The sequence below is a fragment of the Emydura macquarii genome, unplaced genomic scaffold, assembly GCF_026122565.2.
Source record: "Emydura macquarii macquarii isolate MOO-44397 ecotype Brisbane River unplaced genomic scaffold, CSIRO-AGI_Emac_v2 contig_3019, whole genome shotgun sequence".
NCBI classification, from domain to species: Eukaryota; Metazoa; Chordata; order Testudines; family Chelidae; genus Emydura; species Emydura macquarii.
This window is the reverse complement of record NW_027133156.1, coordinates 844,199-855,935: the sequence shown is the minus strand read 5'-3', so window position 1 is coordinate 855,935 and position 11,737 is coordinate 844,199.

Genomic DNA, 11,737 nt, shown 5'->3' with positions numbered 1-11,737 from the left:
CCGGCTGCGGGGGCTTTAAAGACCTGTGCTGGGCGCATCCCCGTTTCCCGAGGGCCAGGAGCGGGACCCCAGCGCTCCCGCACGCCGCACAAAGGCGAGAGCCCCAGCTCGCCTTTTGCCAAATCACTCCGCTGCCGAGGTTTCTTAACCCCGCAACCCCGCGGCAGGGGACGCTGATGAAAGCGAGCGACTCCCCTGCGGCTGGTGCAGCGAGCTGGGGGCCTGCGCGTCTCCGCCTTTGGCCGGGGCTGGAGCGGGGGAGTCCAGAGGTCTGGGCTGAGGGCGGCCGCCCTGCTCCGGACTGAAAGGAAACGGCGCCTCCCGCCCCCCATCCTCCTTTCTCGCTCCCTCTGGTCCCAGGCGAAGTCGCCCTGAACCCAGCCCAGCCGCAGTGGGCCTGCTGGTTTGGGAGTTCGCCTCCCAGCCCCCGGGAGCTTGCAAAGCTGCTTTCAGGGGACTGAGCGGCTGGCAGGAGCATCCCCAGGAAAAGGAGGGAGCGGCCCCTGTGCGGGCTGAGGGAGGCCCCTAGGGGGATTTAAGGCTCAGCCGGGCTGCCAGCCCTGGGGGAGGGGGGTTCATTCCCAGCAGAGGGGGAGGGGAGGAGAGTCTGCCTTCCCCTTCTTTGAGAGCCTCGCTGCAGCATTTGGGGGGTGCAGGGGCGGTGCCTGGGGCGTTTTCAAGGGACAGTCCCTGTCCCTCAGCCATGAAGACTCTTGTCTGCTGTAGCCGGAGTGGCCCCGGATTTATTCTTCCCCTGCGAGTTCATTGTACAACGCAGAGCCCTTCCCCCTCGGGTGTCTCTGTTATGTAACAAAGTCTCCCCCCGCCAGTGTATTAGAGAATAAAGCTCCCCACCCCTTTAGCCCCCTGCCCAGCGCATCTGTTCTGGGCGATTTTCTTTCCCAGCCGCAGGGAGACCAGAATGTGGATCTTGGGCTCCCCCCAGCGGCCACAGCTGCAATGTGCGCTCTTGTTCTGCCTCGGCCTCTTCTCCCCGGCTCCAATGGGAGGATCGGTCCCTGTCCCTTTGGATAAAGTCGGTTCAAGCCCAGCTGGCTGATGTCTGCAGCCAGGCTAGCGGCTGGAAGCTTAAACACGGATTTGAAACCAGGAGTTGGAAGCAGGGCCCAAGCATAATTTTTTCGGGCCCAGTACAAACTTGTAACACGGCCCCCCCCCCCAATCCCTGTTACAAATCTCCAAGATTTACAAATCTGACAAGATCTGGACACTAGCTACAGGGAAAGAAGTTTCTATAATATCCTCAGGCAGGAGCTACAATTTAGCCTCAGTTTTTTCCTCATGGTAATGGGGGTTGCAGGTAAAGTGTATCCATGTGGGGGCCCTCGTTGAAAGGTGATGGAGCTGCCCTAATCCTTACCCCAGCCAAGGCAGGGCGAGCCGGCCCAGTTCCCAAAGCCCTTTGCGCTCCACACAGTCCCCATTTCAGGCGGGAAGAGTTTGACATTCCCGATTCGCTTTGAAGCGGATTTAAAAAACAGGCGCGGGGCGCAAAGAACCGACCACCACTCGCCCCGGGCCCGCTTTACTGGAGGGCGTGCGGGGCAGGGTTCTAGCTCTTCGCCTGGCGTTTGGTTGTAGGCTGGCTAGCGCGTTGATCCACATGGGACCGGGCTGGGTGTCGGGCCAGCTGTAGCACGCCCACCTCCTGCTGGCCTGGTTGACGGCTCGCACTCGGCTACAGGTCCTAGGGGAAGCTTATAAGCAGCGGCGGCCCAGCCACTGGCGCGGTTCCCTGGCTCCCAGAGAACGCTGTGTTCAGAAAAGTGGCGTGGCCTGGGCCGCTGCGGGGTGAGAGGGCGGCAGAACAAGCTAAATCCCTCCGATCCGCGCCAGCACGGCATGGTGCAGAAGCCAAGAACTTCACGTTTCAGCTACGTGCTCACTGGGGAGGGGGCTCGGCTTAGCCACGGAAATATTTATTTGAAATCGTCGGAGCCAAAAGCAAATCTCGATTCACCTCCGAGCAGCTACTTAGTGGGGACATATTCACTGCACGGAGTCTGATAACGCCACTCAGCGGGGCAGGCTTCGCTTGCCTGCCAGGGCGGTTACTTAGGGGCCGACTCCAAAGCCTGCTTCCAGCGCTGATCGCTTTTCCACGGCCCTTAACCAGGGCTTTGGATCCCGGCTCAGGTCTCGGAGTTCGTCTGGTCCAAAAGCGACAAAACTTCGCTGCCGAACAGAACGCATTAATACATGTAGTCGCGCCTTTTCGGTGCACACGGCGCTACTCTTCATGGGCAGCCGCTGAGATACAGTCGATTGAACCATCCGCCGAGCCACTGGCGTCTCTTACCGTTTGTGTCTCTGTGGGAAAGAAACTGGCCAGATCGTTTTACAAAACCCCTGTTCTCCTCCCGCGCCTAGCTGGGAACTTTGCTGGGGGTCGGTGGGAAATCAGAAAACAATCCGCTTATTCGCAGGCCTCTGACTGTCCCGAGAGTGGATGCGATTTCCCCTCCGCATGCCAGGAGCAGGGCTGGGGAGGGGAACTATTCATGCCACCCAGCCACTGACAATCTCCCTTCACAGCAACCTTCAATTCGGCAACCTGCTCCGGAGTCTAATCAAATAATTCCCTTCACAAGGCAGCTGAAAAACAATTCAGCGCGATTCCTGCCTAGTCACCAGCCCTAATGAGTTTCACTTCCTCTTCTGATCTGGAGGGTGACTCCAAGTTAGGCGGGCTCGCCACTAATCGTGCCGACTTTTTGTCTCTTTTTGTTACTGAGGTTGTTAGGGTTGTAAATTTTTCTCCACGGTCTAATTCTAGCGCGAATTACCTCCGTGTAAAACACAATCAGCGCGAAGGCTGCGTGTAACAAAACACCTCTGATTGCTTTAATTTCTGCCTTGCCTTTCAGACTTGCCTTTCTTTCTTTCTTTCGCCCTTAAGCTCCCTGCACTGCTAGAGGGATAGACAAGAGCTGACATTACCCCTCCCCCCCAACACACGCTTCCACAAAGCACTACTCAGACCCAGCTCCCAGGAAATATGGACTCGCTCCTTCGCTTGAACCGGCCTGAAGAGGAAGCTCCTCGCGGAAACGGGTCACAATGCAACGCTCCGGACGGGCGAGCTACACCGCGGCAGAGGGACGGCTCCCGGGGCGGTGTGTGATCGATGTGTGCTGCGAGCAGCCGGGGCAATTGTGGGGGGACATGCCCAGGGCCAGCAGCTTCCATCTGCGGGGGGGGGGGGGGACACAAACAAGCATGCCCGAGTCTGCTTGCCTGGGTCGCTCCCCTTCCGCCCCCAGCCAGGTGCCATCTGCCCTTAGCCAGAGTCTCTCCAGTCACCAGCCAGCGTGGGCTGTCCCGGCACAGGCCGGGACCAAGCGGGGTTGAGTCCGTGCCAGCAAGGCGTTGGGTCGCTGGCAATCGGGCCCGGGACCAGGGCAGAGCCGCCTGGCAGAAAGGGGCTCTCCTTACCCAGCCACTGAGAGGGCTTCAAAACCAGCCCTGCCCTTCCCACCCGTCTGTCCCCAGCGGGCACGTCCCGCCCATTTCATCTGCTGCTCTTCGAAACGCGCTGACGCGAGCTGCCCCTCCGCAGCCTAGGGCTGGCACCGGATCAGCCGCCGGCGCTGCTGCGGAGCCGCCCAGCGGCACACCTCGGCCCCCCGCCCCGCTTGCTGCGCATCTCTGCCGAGCTGAAGTACTGGAGCCCGGCGGTGGCAGAACGGGTGTCGCCCCCTCTCCCGTGCCCATCGGGACTTCTTCCGGAACACAGGCCGAGCTCCGTTTGAGGGGCCCATACAGAATTAACCCCCTCATTCAGGGCTTTGGGCTGTAATATACACAGCGGCCCTTGCCAAAGGCTGCCCTCCACAAGGAGGGAGACAGAAGAAAACATGGCTCGAGCCTGAAGGAAGGTGGCAGCAGCCTATTGAGGTGGGTACTGCCCAGTTCAAGAAAAGATCATTACTTTACCTAGCTCAGGGCTTCTCTGACCCCTCATCCACACAAAGCCTGAGCAGTCTGAAGTCAGCTTTCTCCTTGCAAGATGCTGATATTTATGACTCCCCTCTTTGGCTCTGAGGCTTATGCTAATGATTTATTTTCTTTCAAGAGGCACCAATACTAGGCAGATTTATACCGAGGGGGTTCCTGTAATGTGGGCCATTTCTGATAGTAATTCCTTCTCTGCAGCTTCACCCTTTACTGCATGACCATTTACATCAGGTCCTTGCGCAAGCCAAAGCTACCAAATCTCTCCCCTCCAGAAACCCTGCGAAAATGAAGTTCATTTTCTTGAAAAGGAGCTGAGAGACCATTTTCTGGTAGGGAGGAAAGGTGCAGACTCACAGCCAGGCTTAGCATATTTGGGCAGGCCCCATGAAACAATTCCCCCCTCATCTACATCCTTCCCCTCAAGAAATAGCAACACTCACATGCCCAGAACTGTCTTAAGGACTGTGGAAGGCGGGAATGAGAGGATTCTTAGAGATAACCCCCAACTCATTTTTCATACAGAGTTGGTATATGTGTAATCTTTTGGCACTCTCTAACCCCAGCAGCAGAAATGTAACCCAGCTGCTTGTCCTTTTTACCCTAATTATCAAATTGATCTGTCCTAGGAAAAGGGCTAAAAACTTGAAACACAAATAAAGTCTCCTTTATATTTCTTTCTATTTACAGTTTTTCTATAACACGCATCACTGCAGTAGATCCAAGTGCTTCTCAAATTAGGGAATTACATGGTTGAAGGCTCCAGAAGGGTCAAAGACCAGTTCCAAATAGTTTATTTCCTTGTTTGGAGAGAAATGCTTTGAGCAGGGGTTGGACTAGATGATGCCCGGAGGTCCCTTCCAACCCTGATCTTCTATGATTCTATGAAATGAGTAGACAAAAATGCAGGATTGCAATGCAAGTCTAATTTTATTGACAAGAATCTACGCTCTCCAACAGGGATTATGAGACAATTTTGATAACTCACAAATAGAGCACCACAGAATTTTAAGTAAGCAGCTGTGTCTTCAGGGTCTTAGCCAGGCTGCTGTCTTAAGTCTTAACTCTTCACCAAATGTATCAGAATCTCCTGGCAACCTGGGCTTTTAAGAAAGTTTGGGTTTTTAAGAAAGCCACCTATCTCCAGCCAGGTCCTACTTGCTCAACCTCTCTGACTCTATGAGTGGGATTTTCAAAAGCACTGTCCCTACTGAAGTCCATTTACCAAGTTCAATGGAAGGAGTTGGGTGAAAGTCTTGCCCCACTGAAGTTAATGGCAAAACTCCCATTGAATTCAATACAACCCTGATTCCATCCCACCTCTCCTGGTGCTGGGAGAGGTGGGTGGTCCTCTTCTGTCCAACTGCTCTGCAAGACAAAGGAAACACAAACATTACTAGAATTTAATAAGCCTCCCTCTTAAAACACAAATGTCCTTCAGCAGATTTCATCTCTTGCTCGTATTTATGGCAAGTGACTTTGAACTTAGAGTTACCAATTTATCAATGAGCTAAGGTGCATCTGCAATAGCTATTAAGCCTTTCTACAGTTTCACATTCAGATATTTTTGTCATTAATACCATTGATTTCGTATCTTTACTGCTTTTGTTACACTATGTAAGCTGTTTATTTTACTTAACTGAGATGTAGAGAATAAAGAAAATAAGTATTTGAGAGAGAAAATGAAAGAAGATTAGATAGTAGAGTAATTCAATCAAATGGACAAGAACTAAAATATTAAATAAATTTCGGTGGAAATAATCAGAGTTGATCAGCTCAATACCAATTATGGGTATGCATTACATACATATAAGCATTGTCTAATACAGAAAAAGTACTGATTTGTACCAAAGGACTATAGTTCAAGTTCATCTAAGCTCTAAATAAAATGTGTTCCGTTAATGTAGCTCAGCTCTCAGTAGACAGGATACTACTATGATTATACACCCTTTTGAAGCAGAAGAAAAGAGTCTAAAAAGAGTTACAGGAACATTATGACGCTAAAAGAACTATAGGATTCATAACATATTCTCCCCTTGGATTTCCACAGTGAGACTGAGGAATTGGATATGGCCTTTCCTGTCCTACAATTTTGGCAAATAGTGTCAGTGTTTAATCCATATCTATGTAATGTATAGGTCCATCCATAGTAATTTTGTCTACTTGCCTGATTTCAGCTGTCCAGTCCAGACCAGAATTGTTAGTAAGTTCTTTACTAAACAACATAAGAACAAAGTATGGTCCAGCAGTTAGAGGGGTTTAATCTTAGGAAAGTCATGAGCTTTTTCAAATGTAAACGCTTACAGAGATTTTAGGTTTGGGTTCAGCAAAGCACTTAAGCACATGCTGAAGTACTTTGTTGAACTAGATCTTTAATGATTAAAAGTCAAATTTGGCAAAGTGCTTATTAAACATGTGTAACTTATTATTTATATTAAAGAAGCACCTAGGAGCCCCAGTCATGGACCAGGACCTCACTGTGCTTGGCACTGTACAAAGACGTAACTAAAAGATGGTCCATGCTCAAAGAAATTTAAGTTTCTTTAACTAAGTTTAAGACAAGAGAGAACAGGTGGCTACTGATGGATAGATGGGGAGCACATGTTCTTAAATCAATGATATTAAAGCATGTTCTTAAAGTAAAGCATCAGCTTACGTGCTTTACTGAAACAGGACTTAAATGTCTGTAAAGTGCTCAGAAATCCTCAGAATCTGTAAGTATCATTATAATGAATGTTCTAACACAGGAGGAACAAACAATCCTGATGGATCAGCAGGATCTTATTACCTTAGCCCACACAGCAACAATACTTTTTGTATGTACAGTGTGTTTCCCTGACTCTTTTTTATTACAATCACAAAACGCATGTAGTCCAGCACTACAATTTACTTGACCAACAAATACGGCGTCACTGTTTCTATAAACAGTTTCCACTCTGCTGTGGTCTGCAAGAATGTGCCCATCTCTTCAGCAATAAGGGAAAACATAACAGGTACTTTTCCTTTAGGAGAGAGATGCAGCCAACAGCTGCAAAATGGTCACTTTAGGGCTGGAGTGGCTTGATTCTGCCTGATTTGAAGGACCATCTCCAAAGAGGCTTCTGGGGAAAAAGATTCTATAAAAGGACAATGCTGCCCTGAGGAAAGTTACAGGGGAGTTCTATTTTCCTTCTTAGTGCTGATGAAATGGCATATTTTCATAGTCTCTCACAATTTGTGTTCTGAAACATTTAAGTAAAATCAAATAGCTTTTTCAATTTTTATTAGTAACTTCCATTAAAGTACACTTGGATGATTTGATGTTAAAATAAATTTTAAAAAAAAGGTAGAATATTTGTCACAGATAAACTGCATATATGAATGAATGTAATCTATTAATTGGTGCATGGGTCTAAACGCCTTTAAGGCAGTGGCAATAAATCCATATGATATCTCTGACTAGGGGAGTGTGTATTTGAACTCTTGATTGGATTGAAAGAATCTGCTTGTAGCTGGTCAGCTCTCTATTGACCACATATCTGAGGAGACTCAAAAGAACTCTTTATTTCAACATAGATTGTCTTCTTACTGTCAGGTGACAGAATATGAAGAACCACTCACTCCTTTGACAGATTATTAATTATTCTCAGACTATGCCCCTTTTCTGGGGATCTACCATCTTGAAAGAGGGAGAGACAGGGGTGTGAAGGCCTGTGTTTATTTGAGAATAGCAGAATGCCTGGGGATAAAGTTTAACTTGAAGGCTGCTGTCAGCCCCTTTAGAGATTAAATTATTCAAAAGAAGAAGGGGGAAAAACAAAGAAACAAACAATCAGATATCTGCAATGCAGCTCGGAAGATTTAATCGGTGCCTAAATTTATGGTATCTCAAATCCTTTTTCTTTGCCTTGGCTAATAAAGATAGTGAAATAATTATTATTATGCTGTGTTCTGGTGTAGCATATTTAATCTGAGAATTTTACAATTAAGCTTGATGACACAACTGGCAGATATAATCAATATTTCCCCATTTCACAGATAGCGAATCTGAGTTGCAGAGATTTAGCAATTTGCCCTGAGGTTACGCAGCAAAGCCAGGAGCAGAGCCAACAATAGAACCTCCAAATCATCCATTTCCCATTCTCTAATTCTAACTACTAAATCATTCATATAATTTTGGGTATGTAAATCATAGCGAATAAACTGGCCTATGTTTTATTTAGGGTACTTCAGTACACCTTATAGAAGGTATGGTGGTTAGGTAATTACAAGTCACCCTCAATAATTATACCACCATATCAGAATTAATAAAATATATAGCAAAGAAAAATACACAAATACTGCAAACAGCACATGTTGAGCCCTCAGTTATCTCAGTAGGTGGGTCTGATAACTTTGTTGACAAACATTTCATGAGGGAAATTATATTTCATTATGGTTTTGTTTGTTTTAATATTTGTCTGAACTCGGAATTTGTATCTTAAGTTTTCTGTACTAAAGTTTTCCCCAGTGAAATGTTACTTTTACCTATTTTCAAAATGCCATATTCAACAGTTTAGCTCTCTAGAGAAAGAATGTGAGTGAAGTAGTATCTTTTATTAGACGAACTTCTGTTGGTGAAGGGACAAGGTTTCGAGCCACACAGAGCTCTGGGATTGACAGGGCTGTAACTACAGTTGAACTCTCTGACATTTACTCCTCTATATACTAGGAAATGGAACTGCTTTCAGCAATAGATCCCCTTGAACAGGTGTTGAAACCTGATAGCACAGAGCAGACAACTATTTGCAGTACAGTTTAGTGAAGCAAGACAGACTTGCTTACACTAATCACTCTTTCTGAAAGTGTGTTGAAAATAGTGTAATCTAGTCTAGTGTTTCTTAACCTTTTTGATACCAGGGACCGGCTTCCTATATTGTCAAGGAGATCTCAGACTTCCTATACTGTGTCAGGGTCTACACTAGCATGTAACCATTTTCAATACTGGCTCAGTTACTGAAAATAATTTCCAACAACTTCCTAATTTCCTAATGCAGACAAGGGAGTAGATTCACAAAAGGACTTACACATTACTGCACAGAGTGTTGTAGCACCTAACGTTTAAGTGCCTTGTCACCCAGTGGAATCCCCAGTCCCACATTTGATGCCTAAACTCCGATAGGATGCATGGAGAGAGTTAGGTACCTAAGAATGGGATCTACAAAAGCTAGTGAACTGAGTGGGGAGTGGCCTAAAATAGCCAATAGGAAATGCTGAATAGAGGGGTGTGGCCTATACCCTGCCCACTCAGGGGATTAGTCACTTAAATCTGGGTTGGATGGCAGCATCTGTGTCTGTTTGGGATTCTCAGCTGTGAACCCTCTACTAGAGTTAGGCACCAAAGTTGTTTTTTAAATAAGAAATGCTGGAGGGAGGACTCTCTTTATAAACTTCAGTCCAGTGGTTAGAGCAATCCACAGGATGCAGGATACCTGGAGTCAATTACCTCCCTTTATCTGATGTGGCAGAGGGATTTGAACTCTCCGGTGAGGACCCCAGCCACTGGGTTTGGCATATATTGGAGATTCCCTCACACATCTTCTTGTTTTAGCTATTCCAGTATGTATAAATAGTTAAATATGGTTTGAGACAGAGAGAGAATGACTCTCCAGCCAGATGGGAAACCTAAGTTCAAAAATCCTGTCTCCACCTCAGGCTGCAGGGTTGGAGTGGATCGAACCCTAGTCTTCTACATTCTGGGTGAGTACACTAACCACTGGGCTGAAGATTACATAAGGTGCACTGCTGCTTCCTCCCCCGCACTGTTTTGTGTGAGTTTAGGCATGTTCTGAGCATGCCTACTGGATAAGGCCCTGCATACAAGATTATAGGTGGGGAGATAGACACTCAGACTTTAAGGTCAGAAGGGCTCATTATGATAATCTAGTCTGACCTCCTGCACAACACAAGGAGTCCCCTACTTGAGGGTCTGACTGGGGCTTCAGTGTGAGACAGGTGCTCAGGTGCCTAGATGGAGGGAGCTTTGCATGGGCTTACTGGAGAAACTCAGGCACCTAAGGATTTTAGGTATCTAGAGTTAGGCAGCAACTGATCAGGGGTTTTCAGGATCTTAGTGGTGCCAAAATGTTAAGATTTAAGGTGGCTACAGTGGCAGTTAGATGCCCAAGTTCCTCTGTGCATCTAGTCAAAGGTGTTTTTCATTCTTTAGTAACAGGGTTCCTATGTTAAAAATGCAACAACCAAAATCATATATTAAATTGTTTGCCATGGGATACAAATGTCAGAAAAGCAAAATGTCTTTTCCAGAATACTGAATCACGTCTCTTGTCCATATTAAAGAACACACGAACCTGGCAAATTTATTTAAATAAGGGCTTGTTCTCGCTACAGCTTTTAAATTAGGGCCTCACCCAAAGTCCACAGAAGTCAAGAAGAATTGTCCGTTGACTGCAGTGGGCTTTGAATCAGGGCCTTAGCCTTTAACCAGTTAGTGGCGTGGCTGGTTCTAAATAGTTCAGTCCACACATCATGTGGTTAAAATTCACTTAGCAAACACGATAGCTAAAAATGTTTTGATTTTGTCAAAGGCTTAGGATGGCACATGGATGCTTCTCTGCCAGTAAACGATCAAGCAGACTGGTTCTTTTGCAGCATAGACAGGACTTCCTGAGCTTGCCTTTGTACCTAGTTTGGTTGCTTATCCTTCATCCCAGCACTTTAAGGTGCGACATCACAGAATGCGTTGCTGCATATACTGCTGGTATCGTTCAGAGGGCCTGAAGGACACGTACTCAATCCTCAGCTGAGGTACTAGGTGGTTACCTTTTTCCAGAAAGCACCAGTGAAAGCACATTAGGCAGTGTGGTAGGATGCATAAATATGGTTGAGCCATTGCTGTGAGGCAAAACTGCTGAAGTGTAAATATAACTGAAGTGTAAATATAATTGTGTCTGTGTACCATCAGATGAGAGAGTCACAACCTCATTACAAAAATAAGGTGGTACTTGAAATGTGGCAAACACCTTTGTTAGTTTACTCCAACAGAAATTCTGTAGCTCAAAACTGCATGGTCATTTCATATATCACAGTGTTCAAATGTTAAATCATTTTGCATGCCTAGTCCTTGTGTACTGTGGAAAAATAATTTTGCATTAAACATAATTAGACCAAAAATAGTCAGATACTCCAGGGATTCTCAGTCTTTTTCTTTCTGAACCCCCCCCCCCCGGCTATAAAAACTCCATGGTTCACCTGTGTCACAACTGTTTTTCTGCATATAAAAGCCAGGGCTGGCACTGGGGTTGCACGCAGGGCAATTGGCTGGGGCCTCACACCACAGGGGCCCTGTGAAGCTAAGCTGCTCAGGCTTCAGCCCTGGGTGGCGGGGCTCAGGATCCTAGGCTTCAGCCCCATGTGTTGGGGCTTTGGCTTTCTGCCCTGGGCTCCAGTGAGTCTAAAGCTGGCTCTGCTTGGCAGCCCCTCTGAAACCTGCTCGTGACCCTCAAGGGGGCCTCAGACCATGGTTGACAACCATTGAGAGAAAAATGACAAGAGTTCTATAGCACTTTAAAGACTAACAAAGTCTTTAAAGTGCTACAGAACTCTCGTTGTTTTTGCTGTATACAGACTAACACGGCTACCCCTCCGGAACCATTGAGATAGTTTATAATGGCATGTTTGATATTATGTGTACCAACATCTACAACACATGTATCAAACGTATTGTTTTCTATTTATAAAATGAGTTCACATAAGGTTACCAATTTTATATGAAAGTACAAGG